We start from the raw sequence: 18,283 nt of genomic DNA, 5'->3' as shown, positions 1-18,283 counted from the left end.
GACCCAGTATGGCCGTCCTTATGTTTTTATGTATTAATATTGATTTAATTGTGGTCAACATTATCAGTAATAAACCAAGCAAATGAGTCAAATGACTTTATGTTGCAGCATTATAAGCTTTGAAAAAACTTATAGAATCATCAAGGAATGTGAAAGGGCTTTATATGAAGAACCTCTCCTACCTTCAAAATGGACAATTCTGCTGACAGCTCAAAGAAAGAGCTGATAGAGAAACTGCCACTTGAGGAAGGACAAGAGTTGTGTCAAGTTGGCCAAGGACCACACCGCAGGGAGGCCTATGAGAAGTGGCCTGAAGAAGTAAGTTGCTGATCAGAACTAAATCAGCAGGTGTCCATTATATGTCCCAAGACATTTTACACAAACCTCTGTGGCCTAACATGTCTTACACAATCTGGGATGGCACAAGATGTTTTGCACAAAGACCATGGAATTTTCCCAAGACAGAAAGAAATTGCAAGAATTCCAGCCTCCAGATTGTGGTTGGATACTTCAAATCTTTCCCATGTGCAGGGGTCACTTTCTGATTGGTCCACAGCAGCTTTGCCAAGAAGAATCCAAGTCTTCACAGCCTATATAAAACAGGTTGTTTGTGCCAAAGCCTCACTTCCTGAAGCTGAGAGAGACGGTGAGTGGGACTGTCTTCACCTGGCTACAGAGAGTGCCCCTAGTCTGGTAACTGATAAATTCTCTTCCCTTGTACTCACCCTATTAACTCCTCTTTTAAAGTTCTATCTAGGGATATGGCTGTGAGATCCAGAAAGAGAAGAAGAACATAGCTGTCATAACCCCTTGAGTGAATGAACTACCTGAGTGAACTTTCTAGCTATCTCGAGAAACCATTCTGGCCTGGGCCACTGTCATGGAAAGCTGGAGAACATGGCTTCTTCATGCCAATTTTAATCAATAAGGAGCAAAATTCCGTACGTTCTGTTTACCCCCCCAAAAAACCTTGGTTATTTTAAAGCTATCTGAGGCAAAACCATCTGCAGAATAAATCCAGTTATCTGAATTCCCTTTATCCAGAAATATGACCTATCTGAATGCACAGTGTGCCCCTCTCTGTCATGCTGTGTTAGTTAATCACCCACTGATGAACAAACCTCAGGGGTGTGGGAAATGAGATTTGGGAGGATTTCCAGAGTTAGAGATGAGGACAAGGAGAAAAGGGAAGAATTAGGGAGAAGGTGGGGAGGAGAGAATATGTGGGGAGGGAGAGAAAAAGTAAACAGGCAAGAAAGAAACAGATGAAGGGGGTTAAGATAAAGATTGAAAGCAGAACCGTTCAAGGAGAGAGAGGACAAAGGGAGACAGAACAGGAGTTATGGAGGAGGAAAGAGACCAGGGCAGGAGGGAGAGGAACAAAGAAAAGCAAAGGAGAGTAGAGGAGAGAAAAAGGGAAGGAAAGAAGGAGGAGGGGGGAGTAGCCACAGGAAACAGGAGCCTCTTTGTGGCTTCTTGAGGGTGTCATGACACCAATAGGCCTAGGCTCCACAAGTGCTAGTAGAAATCTTGAGGGGTAGGGCTGGCTCACTCCCCTGGGATTGTCTGAGCTAGGAAATGCTCAAGCAGCACCAAGGAGGCTTCTGTCTCCTGCAGCTCCTCACCCTCTTTCCCCCTCTCTCCTCTGTCTTTTCTTCCCCTTTTCTATCCTCTACTCTCTGCCTCCCTTTGTGCTCTGTCCATGCAGCACCTTGGGGACTGCCATCACCACAGCATGCAGGGGCAAAATGCAAATGAGCACCACTCCTTCCTCTTCTGCTGCCTCTGGCTTCTAGCACTGCATTTAGAAGCACTTCTTATGTTTATCCAAATATTCCAAATTTTGAATATCCCCCAGGCCAGTTGGATAAACCAGAGGGTGCTGTAATAGAATGTGTGATGTATGCATATCTTTCACTACCAAACTGAATCTTAATGGTCTAGAAATTTAGGGTAGCTCAGTATGTGATTATAAGCGTTAAAGTTCAGAAATATTTGTAAAAGGGAATGTCTCCTCCATAGACGATAGCTAAGAGACACCCTGAATACTTCAGAGTTTAGCCTAGCTATCATGCACAGTTTGTCGCTGAGAGAAATTGACAGTTTCTTTCCCAAAAGCAGGAAGAAGCTTTGAATTGGCTGGTAAGCTAAAGATTGTTCCCACTACCTGAATATTTAGTTAACTTTGAATATTTAGTTCAAGTGGCCGAAGAGCAAAGAATCCTGGTAAAATTCGAGAGAAATTCAAATTGTTTTAATCATTATCTGCATAAAGTGTGAAAATTAATTGAATTGTAATTCTTAATCTTAAGTGACTTGTCTGATTTTCTAAATTGTAACTTTAGAGCTGTTGGTTATAACTGTCACAGGTGCTTCCATAATTCCGCTGGGGAACACTTTTGATTAGCAATAGATAAGAATGTGCACTAAAGGATTCACAGTTTCTGTTGCTATCAACGTTACCTGCACAGCACAGTACAGAACTAGAGTAAAGTTTGTCCGTGTAACACAACTATGATAAGGCTTTGAATGAATTAATAGGATTTGTTACTTTTTAGTAAATTGTAACATCAAATCAGGAATTCATTTTTATAAATTTTATAAACATGAATAACCAACCATCTTTTTTGCGCTTTCTGCAATTTCTAAATTGCTTTCAATTCTGTATTGGCTACTAAAATATGTAAATGCTCGATAATTCTCGAGTCTGTACTTTGGCTAAGGAGAAAGAGATGACCACAAGAAACCTAATTTAAGACACTGGAAAATTAGTTATAAAACCTGTGTTTGTAAAATGTGATTTGCCTCACACAACTATCTCTCTGAAATCCTTCTATGATTTCTATGGAGCTGTATAGATAAGAATCATTATTATTATTAAGAGTTTCCAGAACAAATATTATAAATGTAATTTGGATTAAAATAATATTTCTAGAACTCAGCATATGCCCATGATCTGTACATATAGGTACTCTGACTCCGCTTTGTCTTGGTGTCTCCTCTCTCCAGTGACGCTGAGTTCCCAGCTGACCTTCAGCCATGAAGATCCTTTATCTGCTCTTTGCTGTTTTCTTTCTTGTGCTTCAGGACGCTCCAGGTAAGATATAAATGCAAGCAAGGGATGATGCAGAGGGATCTCTGGGAGTCTAAGGTTGCCTAATGCTTTCCATTAGAAACAAGTTTCTGACTTTTTTCTTAGGAGTATTAGTACCTCTGCAGTTTGTAGAGGATACATGAAATTTGGCAGGGTCATTGTTCAGAGATCTGTGTTATGTCTTTGATGCCCCCAAGGAAAAATGTTTGACTGAATTATGACTAGTGGGAAAAAAAAATTCCATCGGGTTTTTCTCAGATCTTTCTGAGGCTTGCTGCTTAAACCACTCCATATTATACCTGCATTGCATGTACTCTTCCTCGAAGTGGCAATGACAAAACTGAATATCAAAATGAAATATAAATAAAACGAAGTGTGACCAACCTCATTCAATATACACTTTGGTTTAGGACAAACTACATGGAGTTTGGAGCCAGGAGATTGTGAATTAACTTCTGCAGCAGGCTAGTGTTCCTAATTCTGTGCCTGTCACAAACTGTATTATAAAGTCAGATCTCATAGCCCACTGGCGGGTTACACAACTGGGAACAGAACCCAAACCTTTTAAAATGGCAGCCCCTCATCTCAGTGTCTTAACCCCACTGTCTCTAAGAATCTGCCATTCCTATGTGCTTGGCAGTTTTCTAAGAAATTATATTATCTGAGGGTGGGAGAGTGTCTGCCGTCATGACAAGGTATCTGTTTAGGTCAGCGTTTCTCAAATGTGGCCACCATGGCCACATGCGGTCACCAGGGGCTTTTCTTGTGGCCACAGCCTCCTGGGCTGTGATCGGGGGGAGGGCAAAGTAACAGCCCCTCCTACTCCCTGTTGCTCCTGGATGCACTGCTCTGGTGTTGGTTGCTGGGGCCAGCAGCAGGGGTTGGGCCCTGCCCCCCTCTGGAGACACCTGGGGCACAATGCTAGAGGAGCATGCAGCCAGCGAGTTCCTCACCTTCCCAGGGGTTGTGTAGTTCAGGCTTTGGGCATCAGCCCTGGAGTGGTGGGGCAGGAAGCTCTGGCCGAGGGGCTTCAGGCTCCAGCCCTGGGCTATGGCTGCACAGAGGCAGGCTTCAGCCATATGGCTTCAGTCTCCATCCCTGGGCCCCGTCCTCTGGCTGAGGGGCTTTGGGTTTTGGCCGCAGGGCTTTGGGTTCCATTTCCATCTCCCCTGGCCCCCACTACCTCCCACAACCCTCCATCCAGGGCTTAATTGGTTTCCAGGCTTGCCAGGGCTGAGTAAGTCTGCTGTGAAAGTGATACTTATATGTTTGTTAATAGCACTTTTCACAACAGACTTACTAGCTAGCAATAAATAAATTGAAATGATTTGGACATGTATATGTGCACATTTATTTGGTTTTCCTAAAGCTAATTAAGTATTTTAGGAAAAAGTGTGAGAGCGGCACCAGCAAGAGTTGGTGGCCATACTCTGAGGCCACCAAAAAATTTGTCCTGAGAACCGCTGGTTTAGGTTGCCCAACAACCTTCAGTTAAAAATGTTCTAACCTAAATATTCTACAAGCTTTGGGTGTGCACATTGGGGCTGGATTTTCAAAATAACAGGCCCTTTGAGTGTAACCAAAACCTGACAACTAGTCATAAAGACATTATTTCCAAGCAAATTTTTAGAAAAAAAAATCTGCACAGACTCTCCCAGACAGGCATGCGTTGAAACCGGCAGGGATTTTTTCAAACCCTTCTCCTTCAAAAATGTGTAGTCATCCAACCTGGTGCTGAGCCAGTTCAACCCTGCTTCACCAAATTGCATTTGTGATACTGCCTGGCACATCACTACTAGAGACAGAGGGAATCAAACCCACAGCAGCAGCCACTCAGGGAACTTGGAGGTTTGAGCAGCTAAATGCTTTCCATCACTTAAAGGCAGAGGGCAGCAAGGGACAGCAGGCTGAGAGCTACAGTTCTCAACCCTGCAGACTGAGAGCCAGCGCCCCTGTTTAATTAACTTTCTCCATTCTCTTCTTAGTCACAGCACTAATGTAGCTCTAAAGCTGTGATACATTTTTGGACTTGAACTTTAGAGCTGACATGGCCAGGCATCAGTGAATGAGAAATGCCTGTCCTCTTGGAATCACAGAGCTTATTTACCCGGCTCTGCAGAATGATGACTGACTCTTTTTCTTTCTGAAGAATTCTCTGAGGCTCAGGATCCCTTCAAACTCTGTCGATCCCGCAGGGGTTTCTGCTCCTATAAGAGATGTCCCTTCAATTCTAAACTCATTAGCAGATGTGCTGGACGCTTTTTGTGCTGTCGCAGGTAAGTTCAACATTCCACAACGGAAACATTGCAGTGTGAACAGAAATGACTGTTCCTCTCCTTCCTACATCTGAGCTGTTGTTTAATGCTCTTCGAGGCTCAGCGCATGTGGCCCATGGGCACGGGTCAAAGGAGGCTTCAAGCAAATTTTGTGCTGCTCACATTCTAGGCCACCTGGGGGCAGAGTGGCCTCAGCGTGTATTAGAACTGCCCCAGTGGCTTCTATTGCATATAGCAGCCTTACCCAGGCTGCCTGTGGGCTACTCCTCAGCCTGGAGCAGCCCAGATTCTCTGCAGTGCTCAGTGCTGCTGGGATTGCCCCCTTACACCTGACAGCTCCCAGCAACATCTTCAGCATCACCCCAGCATTTGCAACAGGGACAGCACAGACCTATTATGGCAACCATGTGCTGCTCATGCTTCGGAAGAATTTTCCCCAGACCTCTTAGTGGCACTTTTAAAGCCTCCATATGCTGCCGAAGCTTCATATATACGAAGGGATTGGGGCCCAAACGTACCTTTGTCTACATTGCTTTTATATTTTAGAATCAAAAATCAAGCAGGAAAAACAAAAGTCTGGAGGAGAGCGTGCAGAAGCTGTGTCTACTGTGTATCAGTCTGCAGGAGAAGTGCAGGCGAAAGAAATAAAACAATATCTATCACAAATGGATACAGAGGAAATAGATAGCAATCAATCTAAGTTGGAAGTAATGAAGTGCAGCAATATGAAAAGGGAAGCTAAGGACAAGAGGGAAGAAACCATAGCTTGGAGGGCTAAGGACAAGAAAGCATTGAATTAAAATATCAGGAAGAAAATAAATCTTTACAATGGTACAGATCCATTTCTAGATAGTGAAAAAAGTTGTGAATAATGAGGCATAGATGGCAGAAGTGTTCACTACATATTTCTATTCTGTATGCGGAAAGAAGCACGTTGATGTACTGATATTACAAGAGGATGATGACTTTTATCTAGTCCATTAGTAACTCAGAAGGATGTTAAACAGCATATTCTCGAGATAAATATTTTTAAATCAGCAGACCTAGATAACTTCCATCACAGAATCCCCAAAGAGTTGGGGGAGGAGATCTTAATTCCACTGATCATTTTTGATACATTTTGGAATGTTGGGGAAATTCCAGAAGATGGGAAGAGTGTTAATGTTATGCCAATGGGCACAAAGGACAGGCAAGATGACCCAGGAAACTATAGGCCAGTGAGCTTGACATCAGTTCCTGGCAAAATAATAGAAACGATGACTCAATCAATAAAGAATTAAAGATTAGGAATATAGTTAATGCCAGTGAACAGGGTTTTTAGCATATTCAGTCTTGCTTAAAAAAACATTAATTTATTTTTAGATGACTTTAAAGTTATTTGATAAAGATACCTGCCTGGATGTAACATAATTATATTATTTCAAAAAGCTTGACTTATACTGCACAAGATTCTGAGTAAAAAACTAGCACCATACGATCTCAGTAAAGCACACATTACTATAATATAATATAATATAATATAATATAATATAATATAATATAATATAATATAATATAATATAATATAATATAATATAATTTGTCAATGGGGAATCATCATCTAATGTGGGTGTCTCCAGGGATTTGATTAAAGTGCTTAAGTATATTTACAGGGAGAAAATACCAGATTCTCAAGGACTCTTTAATCTAGTAGAGAAGGCAAAACAAGAACCACTGGCTGCATGCTGAAGCCAGACAAATCAAGTTAGAAATAACAGAAAAATGTTTACAGTGAGGGTGTTTAACCATTGGGACAAGCTACCAAGGAAATGACATATTCTCCATCTCTTGGTGTCTTCAAATCAAGGATGGATGCATTGTGGAAGATAATCAAATACAAGTTGCTGGGCTCACTATAGGGGTAACTGGGGGAAATTCTATGGCCTATGTCTTACAGGAGGTCAAACTAGAAGATTTATTGGTACCTTCTGGCATTAAAACCTATGAAATTCTGGGAACAAAATGGTTGCTGTCTGCAGGAACTTTCAAACTGTAAAGCTACAGCTTTATAATAAAGAAAAGCCTCAGAGTTTGGAGTTTACTGACACCTCAGGGTGGATATAAGTTTGTGTGTGTGAAGGGAAGGTATAAAAATTAATAAGGTACAGTATTTTCAAACTAGTTAACTCAAAATATTGTTACTGGACACATGTCCTAGTGCTCACTCAAGGGTCCTTCCAGACAGACCTGGTGTGAACAATTTTTGAGTGGAAACTAATATATTCATTAAAATTGCAGTCAGACCAGCACTGTGCAGCATGTCACTGGGCTTCCTTACAGTATATGTGGGTCCAGATGCTGCTAATAGTAATGCATATGAGGAGCTACATTAAAATATGGTAGCTTGTGTATGAGAGCTTACAGACTGGAGATGCTGTAGAACACATCAGTGTGCTCGGCGCTATCTTGCCCAACAGATTGGGGAATGAAGCAGACATCTCCAGAATGAAGCTCATGGGAATCTAAACACTGAAGGACCAGCTCTCTAGCTGGGGCTGTAATAGACTCCTATTCGCTTTAGATCAGGCACAGAGGGGACATGTAAGACACACTGACCAGGCATATGACACAGGTATATTATCGGAAGTGCTCAGTCTTCTATATAATTAAAACAGCACCAGTCCACAAAGGATTTAAAGCCATTTAAGAGCTCATGATTCCCTCCGTCCTTAAAGCAGCTCAGTACAAAATCTTAGCCCTTAACCAAGGGAGGTAGTTGTAAAAAGCTTGGTGACATCAATGTGAGCACTATACCTAATTTGTTTGAATGGTTTAAACATCAAGGTTCCTATCTAAAGTTAGACTGGCCACACTGTAAATCTCTATTCCTTTCTATTCATGTTTGGACTGTTTCCACAATATCAGCCATAAAGTATTCAGGATACCCAGTCAGGATATATTAATTTTGCATCAAGTACAGCACCCCAAGAAGCAGTTGGGAGGGTGAGAGATTTTCCTACCTACTAAAACATCAGAGATGTAGGTCAAGGGCAGGCGATGTGAAGCTGGGAGCCCCTTGGGCCTTCAGAATGAGAGTAAGGGAAGCAGGCTGGAGTGACCATGCAGCTGCTCGGCAACCCTCCTGGTTGATTCACTGAGAATGCAGAGAGTCCCACGCTATCACAAGGCCAGGCCGCTAATGTGCAACTGCTACCAGAATGGAGTCAACTTTCATATAAGACTGGAATTTCCCTTCATTTTTTAAGAGTAACTTATTTATCACCTAAGTAGTTATCCATCATTTTAGCTTCAGCTGTGCACAAGGTGTGTGTGATAGAACAACTGAACCTGGATGAGTGTTGTCCTTTTCTGCAGTACAGTTTTCATTGGCAGCACCTGTGTAGATACATACGGGTATCCGCATTAAAACTCTGTAACAGAATGTTGCAGTACGGAAAATGAATCCCCTGTGCTGGAGTTAACCAGGAACCTCTTCACTCACCATAGAGTTACTTGGGAATTCCTCCTGTGCCTTTTCATTTGAAATCAAACATCATATTATTCCTGTTCTATGGGAAATCATCAAAACATCTGATTCTGGTTTTTTTTCTACAGGAAATGGTGGTTCTGATTGTCTAGGCAGGACCTCTGCGAATCTGGCAGACAGCCACTTGCTTCTAAAATCATCAGATCTTGCTTCAATGGAACCCTGAAGTGCAATTCATTTGGACTTGAAAGAACCTCATGAGCTGGAGAAATTCCAGAGAGGAGCCTTGTATCGCCCATATCAGATTTGTTACTCTCCTTTTAACCAAAACAACTTGGTTTGAAATAATCTTGCTGATGTGTAGGTGGCAGGCCAGGGGGCTGTTTCTATCATTCATCACCCTTAGAAAGCCATCTTGTTTATTTTTTTAAAAAAATTAAAATAAAATAAAATAAAATAACCTGAAAACTGCCCTGTCAGATGTTATTTCCTCAAATGGCTGTTTATAGACCACGGTCCACACATCTCTGTAGATTTCAGTGAACTCCTGTAGGTAGATCTTTAATTTTTACAACTTGTACAAATCCTTTCAGTTTGTGGTGTCAGAGGAGCTGGGTTCAGTCACAGACTGACTATACGGTGAGTAACAAACCCTGTGGAGCTGCATGGGATTGAGACCCCCTCCCTATCTTCCAAAACTCATCATCCACACTGAGGACAGCAGAGGAAATCAAGCCAATCTGGATTCCAGTGTAAGGCCTGATTCTCCTTCCTGTTATACAGACTGCTGTAAATCAATGGTAACTCCACTGAAGCCACCATCATAGTTACAATGGTATAAAACTGTCATAACTGAGATCAGAATCAAGCCCGCTTTTGTGCACAAAAAGACGATATGAAATTTGCAAAAGGAAAAGTTTCTGATTATTTCAATGGAACATGATCTCCCAATGGAACATGATATTCCCTGAAGCAACAATTTACCATTGTACCACACATCAGAAATTTCAGGCGGATTTTTTTTTAATCCACTTGATGTGACAAAATCTACATTTGAAATTTTTTATCCTAGCCTTAATTAGGCAGAGGTTGTCATCCTTCCATCACTGTATTCATTGTAGTGTCACTAAAGTCCAGCAGGTTGTACTCTGAGACAGCAGATTCCTACTTGGAGGATGATGCTAAATTAGAAGTATCTTTCTGACGCTGCTGTCCTGGAGTGGTTGAGAGCCGGGAGTACCAGTTTAAGACACATTTGAAATTACAGTAATCATGTATGATGACCCCTTAATCTCTCTTTTCCACTGCTGTGCACAGTTTATCAATTCTCACATCCTCTAAAGGTAACTTTACACTGGGGCTTGAGGTCGCATTTCCAGCTTGGGTAGATGTACCCACACTAGTTCTGCTTCAGCTAGCGATCTAAAAATAGAAATGTAGTGGTGGAACTGGCCGTTCTTAGGGTGTATGGAGAGTCTGATTGCTGGGGAGTTGGGGGTCAGACTCCAGAGGGTGCTCCAAGGCTGTGGACATGTCAGGTTGAAATTGTCTTCTTCTATAGGTTTCATCTGACATGTCTCTTGGTGGCTTGAGAACTTTAGAGCAACATTCATGAATTCTACCCTGTGCCAAACACAGTGGGTACATTATCTAGGAAGCTTTCTTGTGTGAGCTTATTCTAGCCTGTCCCAAGGGTCTGCCAAAATGCAGATTGTTGTAGTCAATGCGAGATTGTTATTTGCAGCACCAGGGGACCTTTTGTTCAAAACATACCTTCAGTGGTTATTATTATGGTTATGCTTAGAGGCCTCTAGATTAGAGCCCCATTCTGCTAAGCACTGCACATATTCCTAGGAAAGTATTGTGCTGGAGCCAATCAAATTGCAACCAGAAGAGACAGATGAAGTATTATTGACCCTATTTAACAGGTGAGGATCAGAGGGCCAGAGACAAAAGGGCCAGATTTGTAAAGTTTTTTAGACATCTCAAGTGCATAGATTTTTGAAAGTTCACTGGGCACATGTCTGCATCTTTAGGTACCTAAATACCCTTACAGATCTGTCCCCAAATGACATGACCAAGGTCACCCACGGATTCTATGGCAGAGCAAGGAACTAACCCCTGACTTTCTCAGTCTCCTCTAAAGACTGAATTATAAACCATCCTTCCTGCCTAAGAATTATAGCAAAGGAAAACAGAGTGATGCTGGGAATTACTATGTGATAATTAAATTATACTCTGATAGATCAAAGCATAAAATAAGAGTCTGGATGTAGGGGATAATGGAACCATGGACAGGAGCAGGACGTGGGTTTGGAGACAACAATCCTTGCTAGACACACCTGAGTGCTCTGTGTGATAGAATAATAAAATGAGAGGCTCAGCGGCTCGTCATTGATGTCACATGCTAGGATTTTAGCACAGCACTTATGACAGCATTGTGTGAAATCTTACCCTACAGGGCCAAATGGTGCTCACCTCACACACTCAGGTTTTCCCTTTGGCACACTGGCAGACATCTGGGACAGGCCCACATCTCAAGCTCACACAAGATGGGATTGGATAAGGTTTTCTGGGCTATCAGATGACCAGCAGAAATAGCTGAAATATTTCCCTTGTTTTGCTCTCTTCATTAAAAGTTATGCACCTGTTTCTCTTCTGCCTCTTGGCAGTTTCACACCAGAGTTATCACGATGGCTTCAGTGGAGTCACTCCTGGTTTACACCAGACAGGATGACTCCCAGATTCCCAGACATCCTGCCAGGAAAATTAGACACATCAAAAGAAAAGACACACTGAGATTTTTTGTGGACATCCATAAGAACAGGAATAAGAAAACATTTGATTATAAATGAAAGGCACAGCAGGAATTGCCCAATCGCTGACTAGTGAGTGCAAATATTCCCGGTTAACTTCAGAGCAGGGTATTCATTTTCCTGGAGCAGATGACAAGGGACTCGTTTAATCCAGAATGAAAGGAAGATAATATAATTAATGCAAAGCAACATGGGTTTATGGAAATAGATCCTGTCAAACAAACGTGATATCTTTTTTTGATGACATAACAAGTTGGGCTGATTGAATTAATAGTGTTGATGCAGAAGAAGTTATATTTTAATTTATGGTCTTTTGACTCCCAGATGACTATACTTTCTCCTGGGAGAAAGGGTATTTTGAAAGTGGTTGGCTGGACTTCATTTGTCTGTTTCCCATCTGGATGTTCTGTTCTGTGTGGTTTGTGCTAGGAAGAGCATATGCATGGCAGATAGAACGTTGGGTTTAAGCAACAAGTCATAGCAGTATACAGTGATGAGAACATGGAGGGGTAATGGTGATTTTAGACTGGTCCTAGTTGAGTCAAATCCAATGGATTTTCATGGGGTCAGCAAGGGTACCTGTCTGACTGCAGGGCTATTCCCCCACCAAATTTCATGTCTCATTTGCAAAGCATGGGGGCTCTACAGCTCATAAGGAAAATAGTCAGAAGCATCCGATGAAGTGAGCTGTAGCTCACGAAAGCTCATGCTCAAATAAATTGGTTAGTCTCTAAGGTGCCACAAGTACTCCTTTTCTTTTTGCGATGTACTGCATAGATATTTCTAGACATCAATAGTCTCAATTATGTATTAAGTTACTGCAATTTCTAAACAACTGAGATTCAATTTGTGAGTGGAAAACAAATAGATATCATACATTTTAAACATTCAGATGGTTTTAACTCAGGTACATACTTTCAAAGAAGTATTTAACTTTAAAGTAACAAGTTTTCACTTGGTATTGATTGAAAGTGGCATGAGGCCATTTTCTTCATGTCAGCCACACTGACTGGTTTCTTGATATACATAAAAAGTTAATTCAGGAAGTTCATTTCCCCAAGTCGTTATGACAACTCTGTACTCAGTCTAGATTTTGTTGCAGTTACCCTAGATAGGACTTTAAAGGACAGTTAATAAGGTGTTTATCGAGGAAGATATTTTAATTGTTACCAGACAAAGGGCAGTTTCAGTGGCCAGAAAATGCCACGTATTCTCTGTCTCTTTGACCCAGATATTTTAGCTCCAGGAAATTACAATTTAACCGAGTTCTTGCAACCTTGTCTCTATGAAATTCCTCTTCATGCATACCCATTTTGAGCCATCCCAGTTTGTGTAAGACACATTAGGTCACAGTGGTTTGTGCAAAATGCCTTGAGACACACGCTGAGCACCTTCTCATGTTGTTCTGATGATCAGTCTCCTTCTGAAGGCCTTTTCTGCAGGCCTCTTCCTGTGTAGTCCTCACCATGGTGTGGTCCTAGTCCTGCTTGGCTCAACTCCGTATCCTTCTCCAGATGACAGTTTCTCTGTCAGCACATTAAGCTGTCTGCAGAAATGTTTGTTGTGAAGTCAGGAGAGATTCATTAAACGCTTTTCACATTCCTTAATGATTCTGTTCCTGTTTCATAGGTCATCATGCTACAAGTAATTTGACTTATTTACTTGGTTCACCACTAATAATATTGATAACATTACTGGACTATAAAACAAAATAGCTGTCCCTTCTGTACCCATACCTGATTATTCTCTACACTTTATTTGTTAGTTAGGAGGATGACTACATATGTTATGAGATCGCTGTGAAACTGGCAGACAGAAGAAGATCAAGCCAAGCATCATACAGGCCTAATAATATTTCAGTTGGATTCACTTTACAGATTTTCACTTTTCATTGACTTCACAACGTAACAACTGAGTGCATCAGCTTCTTTATTATAAAAAACGCAGTGTCATACCTTTGTTTATGATTAGTTAGGTGGACACACCCGTATGCACTTGTGTGCGCACACAGACACGGTTTCTATTTAAAATGTTTGACTTTCTCCAAAATGCTTGCAATATTTTTTCTAGTGACAGCACTGTGTCAATTGAATTTCCTTAAACTGATGGCTCTCTTGCAGAATGCTCAAGATAAATTTTAATTTTCTATGTAGTTTCTAAAATAGTATGTTATACTGCCATATCAAGTCACAACTTGATCTACAATAGCTCCATTATGAACTTGTAAGCATAAAGCATATAATATAGAAGAAACTGATAACAGATGAAGTTACTTCAGAAATTAGTGAGAGACTGTGGTCAGTTTAGCTAGGGACTGTTGCTGTTACTCAATTTAACTCCTCTGTGAACCACAGACTCCACATCTACTGTTTGATGTGTTTTAATGGTTTAGGCCTAAAGTATGCCAGGGATTATGCCCCATGCCTGGATGTTTATGACATTGTTATTAATAATAAATTTCATATTTTCTGTGTCATCAATACTGCTGACATGTCCTTGCCAGGAAGATATTACAATCTCGAGTGAAATTCTGACCCCATGGAAGTCAATGGGAGTTTTGTCATTGACTTCAGTGGGGCCAGGATTACATCTTGATCACCTAAACCAATTAAACGTCATTGACCTGGTCCAAAACTGACTAGAATGGAAAGAATCTCAGTGACTGCAGCGGGCTTTCAATGAGGCCCCATGTTTCAAAGAGGAATTCAGGAAATAGCTCCCCCTGGAAGTGGTTTAGCATACAACTGTTTGTGTGTATTGGTTGTATATCTCTTTTCTGTACTATTGATAAATATTCTATGTGTATATAAAGTTATTATCCTATTTTTATGCAGCCACCCCCTTACAGAGAGGTTTTAAATCCTGGTAAAACCTCAAAATATCCCTCATAATTAGGAGGATACTGTGAGCCATGAATATATGTGTGTGGGAAGGGTGGCATTATGTGGTGTATAGGAATTGGGTAGTATCCATTTAAAGAGTGGGGAGCACTTTAGTGCAGCAGTTCTCAAACTTTAGCAACCCAAGAACCTCCTTTTTGAGTTAAAAATGTTCTGGGACCCCCAAGTCCCCTCGCTCAGCTCTTGCTCTGCCCACTTCCCGAGGCCCTGCCCCTGCCCTGCCTCTTCTCTGAGGCCCTGCCCCCTGCTCACTCCATCCCCGCTCCCTCCATTGCTCGCTCTCCCCCACCCTCACTCACTTTCACCAGGCTGGGGAAGGGGGTTGGGGTGCAGGAGGAGATGTGGGGTGCAGGCTTTGGGAGGGAGTTGGAGTGCAGGGTGCAGGCTCTGGGCTCTGAGAGGACGTTTGGAGGCAGAAGGTGGTGTGGGGTGTGGGCTCTGGGAGGGAGTTTGGCTGCAGGCTCTGGGAGGGAGTTTGAATGTGGGGGAGTGGTCTCTGGGCTGTGGCAGCTCCTAAAAGCGACCGACACATCCCTCTGGCAATGGTCTTGGCAGGAGTGGAGGCAGTGGGTCTCCGTACGCTGCCACCACCCTCAGGCACCGCTCCTGCAGCTCCCATTGGCCGCAGTTCCCGGCCAATGGGAGCTGCGGAGTTGGCTCTTAGGGCGGGGGCAGTGCGCAGAGACCCCCTGCCCTGCAGGGACGTGTCGGCTGCTTGCCTTAGCCCCACTGCGCCACCAGACTCTTAGTGTGCAGGAGGCACTGGGAGGGAGGGGAAGGAGTTGATCAGCGGGGCCCGCGGACCCCAGTTTGAGAAATTCTGCTCTAGTGGGCTTCTGTGACTCCTACTGCTGTAGCCATCAGAACTCTGCCGGAGTTGAGCAGAGGCTGAAGTAACTGGGTATGTTTAGTTTGGAAAAGAGGAGATTAAGGGGGATATGATAGCAGTTTTCAAATACTTGAAAGACTACCATAAAAAAAGATGGAGGCAGTGGGTTCAAACTACAGTAGAGCAGATTTAGCTTAAATCTCAGGAAAACCTTCCTAACTGTGAGAACAGTAGGACAATGGAACAAACTGCCTAGGGAAGTCATGGAATAGCCTTCACTAAAGTTTTTCAAAAGGAGCCTGGATAGCCATCTGTATTGGCTGGTTTAGACACAACAAATCCTGCATTTTGGCACGGGGTTAGACTAGATTATCTTTGCAGTTTCTTCTAACCCTATGGTTCTATGGTTCTATACCAAATTAAAACATTTCACAAAGCAGATAAATAACACATCAGAAATGAATACTCATTGCAGACCTTCTGATGTTTGCAAACCCCTCCCAAAGCTGATGCCATTCTGTTGCAAATACATTGTATTGCTAAACAGCCATAACACAGACCTGTTTGTAATGCAATAGGGCAGCCAAACAAACCAATGTAATTTTGTCACAGCATATGAGCAAAATTTCTGAACAGCTTCTGTTTTCTGCCTGCCTTTGCAACACAGCAGGGCATGCAAGTCAACATTTCCCCATGCATTTTCCCACCCAGATTTGCAGACCATGTTAAGCCACTGAAAATCGGCCTTCAATTATGCCAAGTGTTGGGATTTCACTTCTCTGGGGAGATTAATATAATACTGCCTCCCAATGGGGAGAAGTGGGGATATAATGGGGTACACCAGCCCTTTAACATGAGGCTACTCCATTCCATGAATTCTGAAGTAAATAAAGAGCTGAGAATTGGGAGTAGCAGGTGCTGAAAGAGAGGAAATGATCCCAGGGAGGGATAGTTGCGTATCTGGGGAGAAAGCAGGCTATTTCTTTAAGGTCCTAGGACCAGGAGCCTTGTGGTCTCTCTGTCAATCACCAAACCTATCAAGACACATTCTGGGGAGGGGTGAAGAAAGAGGGAGGAGGTGTTTATTAGTGGATTGGCAAAGCCCCTGGAGGAAAAAGGGTGCCCCAGTGTCTCCCTTCTAGGCTGTAGAAGGGGGACAGACACCCCCCCACACAAGTCCCACTTCCTACAAAATACTGGTGGGCGTGGGGGTTGCTCTGAAGGTTTTGTGTTTGAGAAAATTTTATTTCGAAAGATTTTTGGGGCCGGTCAAAGTGGAGCTGGACTGTAAAGGACTTGCCAAGAAGCAATGGAAGAGAGCAGCTCAGTGGTAATAAACCTCTTATGGAGGGAGAGGGGAAATCTGAGCGCTGGGAGGGATGGTCTGAAGCTTAGGGGTGGGGTTGAAATGTTGTTGGCTCTATGCCTTGGTTACAATGTATTCCTTACTAGTTGTATCTGTTGGGGACACTGGGTATGGCCACTAGGTAACTCGAGGGGATGGAAGATCACGAGTGTCGATGAAGCCCCCTCGCACTAGGCCCAAGTGTCCTTGGCCCTCCGGCCTGGAGGCACTCGCAACAGTCATGCTGGGGATTTTGCAACAATATGTTGCAAAGTCAGACTGTCTGAAACTAAACAAGGCCAGACAGGGCAGATATGGCAGAACAATGCTGAACAAGGTAGGTAATCAGCCCTGAAGCCAGGGATGTTCCTTTCCTGCCTTGATTCAAATCCATTTAGATTTACTTAAATTGTAAATGATCAAAAAGACCATTTCACAGCTGTGTTTTCCTTGTAGAACTTGCAGGCTTGCTGCTACCCCCCCCCCCCAAACATTCTCTGTGCACTGCACATGGTCTTGCTTCAGTCTGGTACATGAAACATTAAACACTTTAAATTTGGCAAAGTTCTAAGTAACGGAAAAAAGAGCATATAAAAGAATGTGTCAATCAATCCCAACTTTAGGTATCTCTACCTGTGCCACTTACAATGTGTAACTAATTTTAACAAAGATAAGAAAACCTGGTTTATATTCAATAACGTGATATACACAAAACGAATAGGAAGTGAAAATCTGTAAGATGAACTCAAATAAAATGCTATAAGGTCTAAACAACCAAAAGGCCCAATTAACCTTAACATTATTAATTATTAGTATTTTTAAACACATGATGCAGTCCTACTCTTTTATGTAGAGATTTCCCAGTGACTCATACAGAGCCATGTAGAGTGATTAGTCTTAATACTGATTTAATTGTTACCAACATTGTTAGTAATAAACCAAGCAAATAAGTCAAATGATTCTATGTTGCAGCATGATAAAATATATTTAAAAAAATACAGAATCATCAAGGAATGTGAAAGGACTTTACACAAAGAATCTGCCCTGTATTCAAAATGGACATTTCTGCTGGCAGCTCAAAGAAAGACCTGACAGAGAAACTGCCACTTGGGGAAGGACACAGAGTTGTGTCAAGCTGGCCAAGGACCATACTGCAGAGAGGCCTATGGGAAGTGGCCTCCAGAAGTAAGTTGCTGAGTAAAGCTAAACCAGCAGGTGTTCATTATATGACCCAAGATATTTTGCAGAAACCTCTGTGGCCTCACAAATCTTACACAATCTGGGATGGCACAAGACATTTTGCACCATGGATTTTCCAGAGACAGAGTTGCAAGAATTTCAATGTCCAAATTGTGGTTGGACATTTCATATCTTTCCAAGGTGTGTGCGGAGGATCACGTTCTGATTGGCCCACGACAGTGTTGCCAAGAAGAAACCAAGAATTCAGAAACTGTATAAAACAGGCAGTATGAGTCAAAGCATGACTACCTGAAGCTCATATATCTGGATGAGAGAGACAGCGAGTGGGGCTGTCATCACCAGGCTACTGAGAGCATC

General features: G+C 42.4%; 1 long non-coding RNA gene across 1 annotated transcript; it reads left to right on the top strand.

The window, feature by feature from the left end:
• Nucleotides 1–624: 624 nt before the first annotated feature.
• On the top strand, nt 625–9,280 carry LOC311518032. Its single transcript, XR_014710863.1, has 4 exons — nt 625–693; nt 3,010–3,097; nt 5,244–5,370; nt 8,965–9,280. It is a non-coding gene; the product is annotated as an uncharacterized lncRNA (long non-coding RNA).
• The last annotated feature ends 9,003 nt before the right edge of the window (nt 9,281–18,283 follow it).

Source organism: Lepidochelys olivacea (genome assembly GCF_965140295.1).
Source record: "Lepidochelys olivacea isolate rLepOli2 genome assembly, chromosome: 3".
NCBI lineage: Eukaryota > Metazoa > Chordata > Testudines > Cheloniidae > Lepidochelys > Lepidochelys olivacea.
This window is presented reverse-complemented; position numbering and strand designations above follow the sequence as displayed.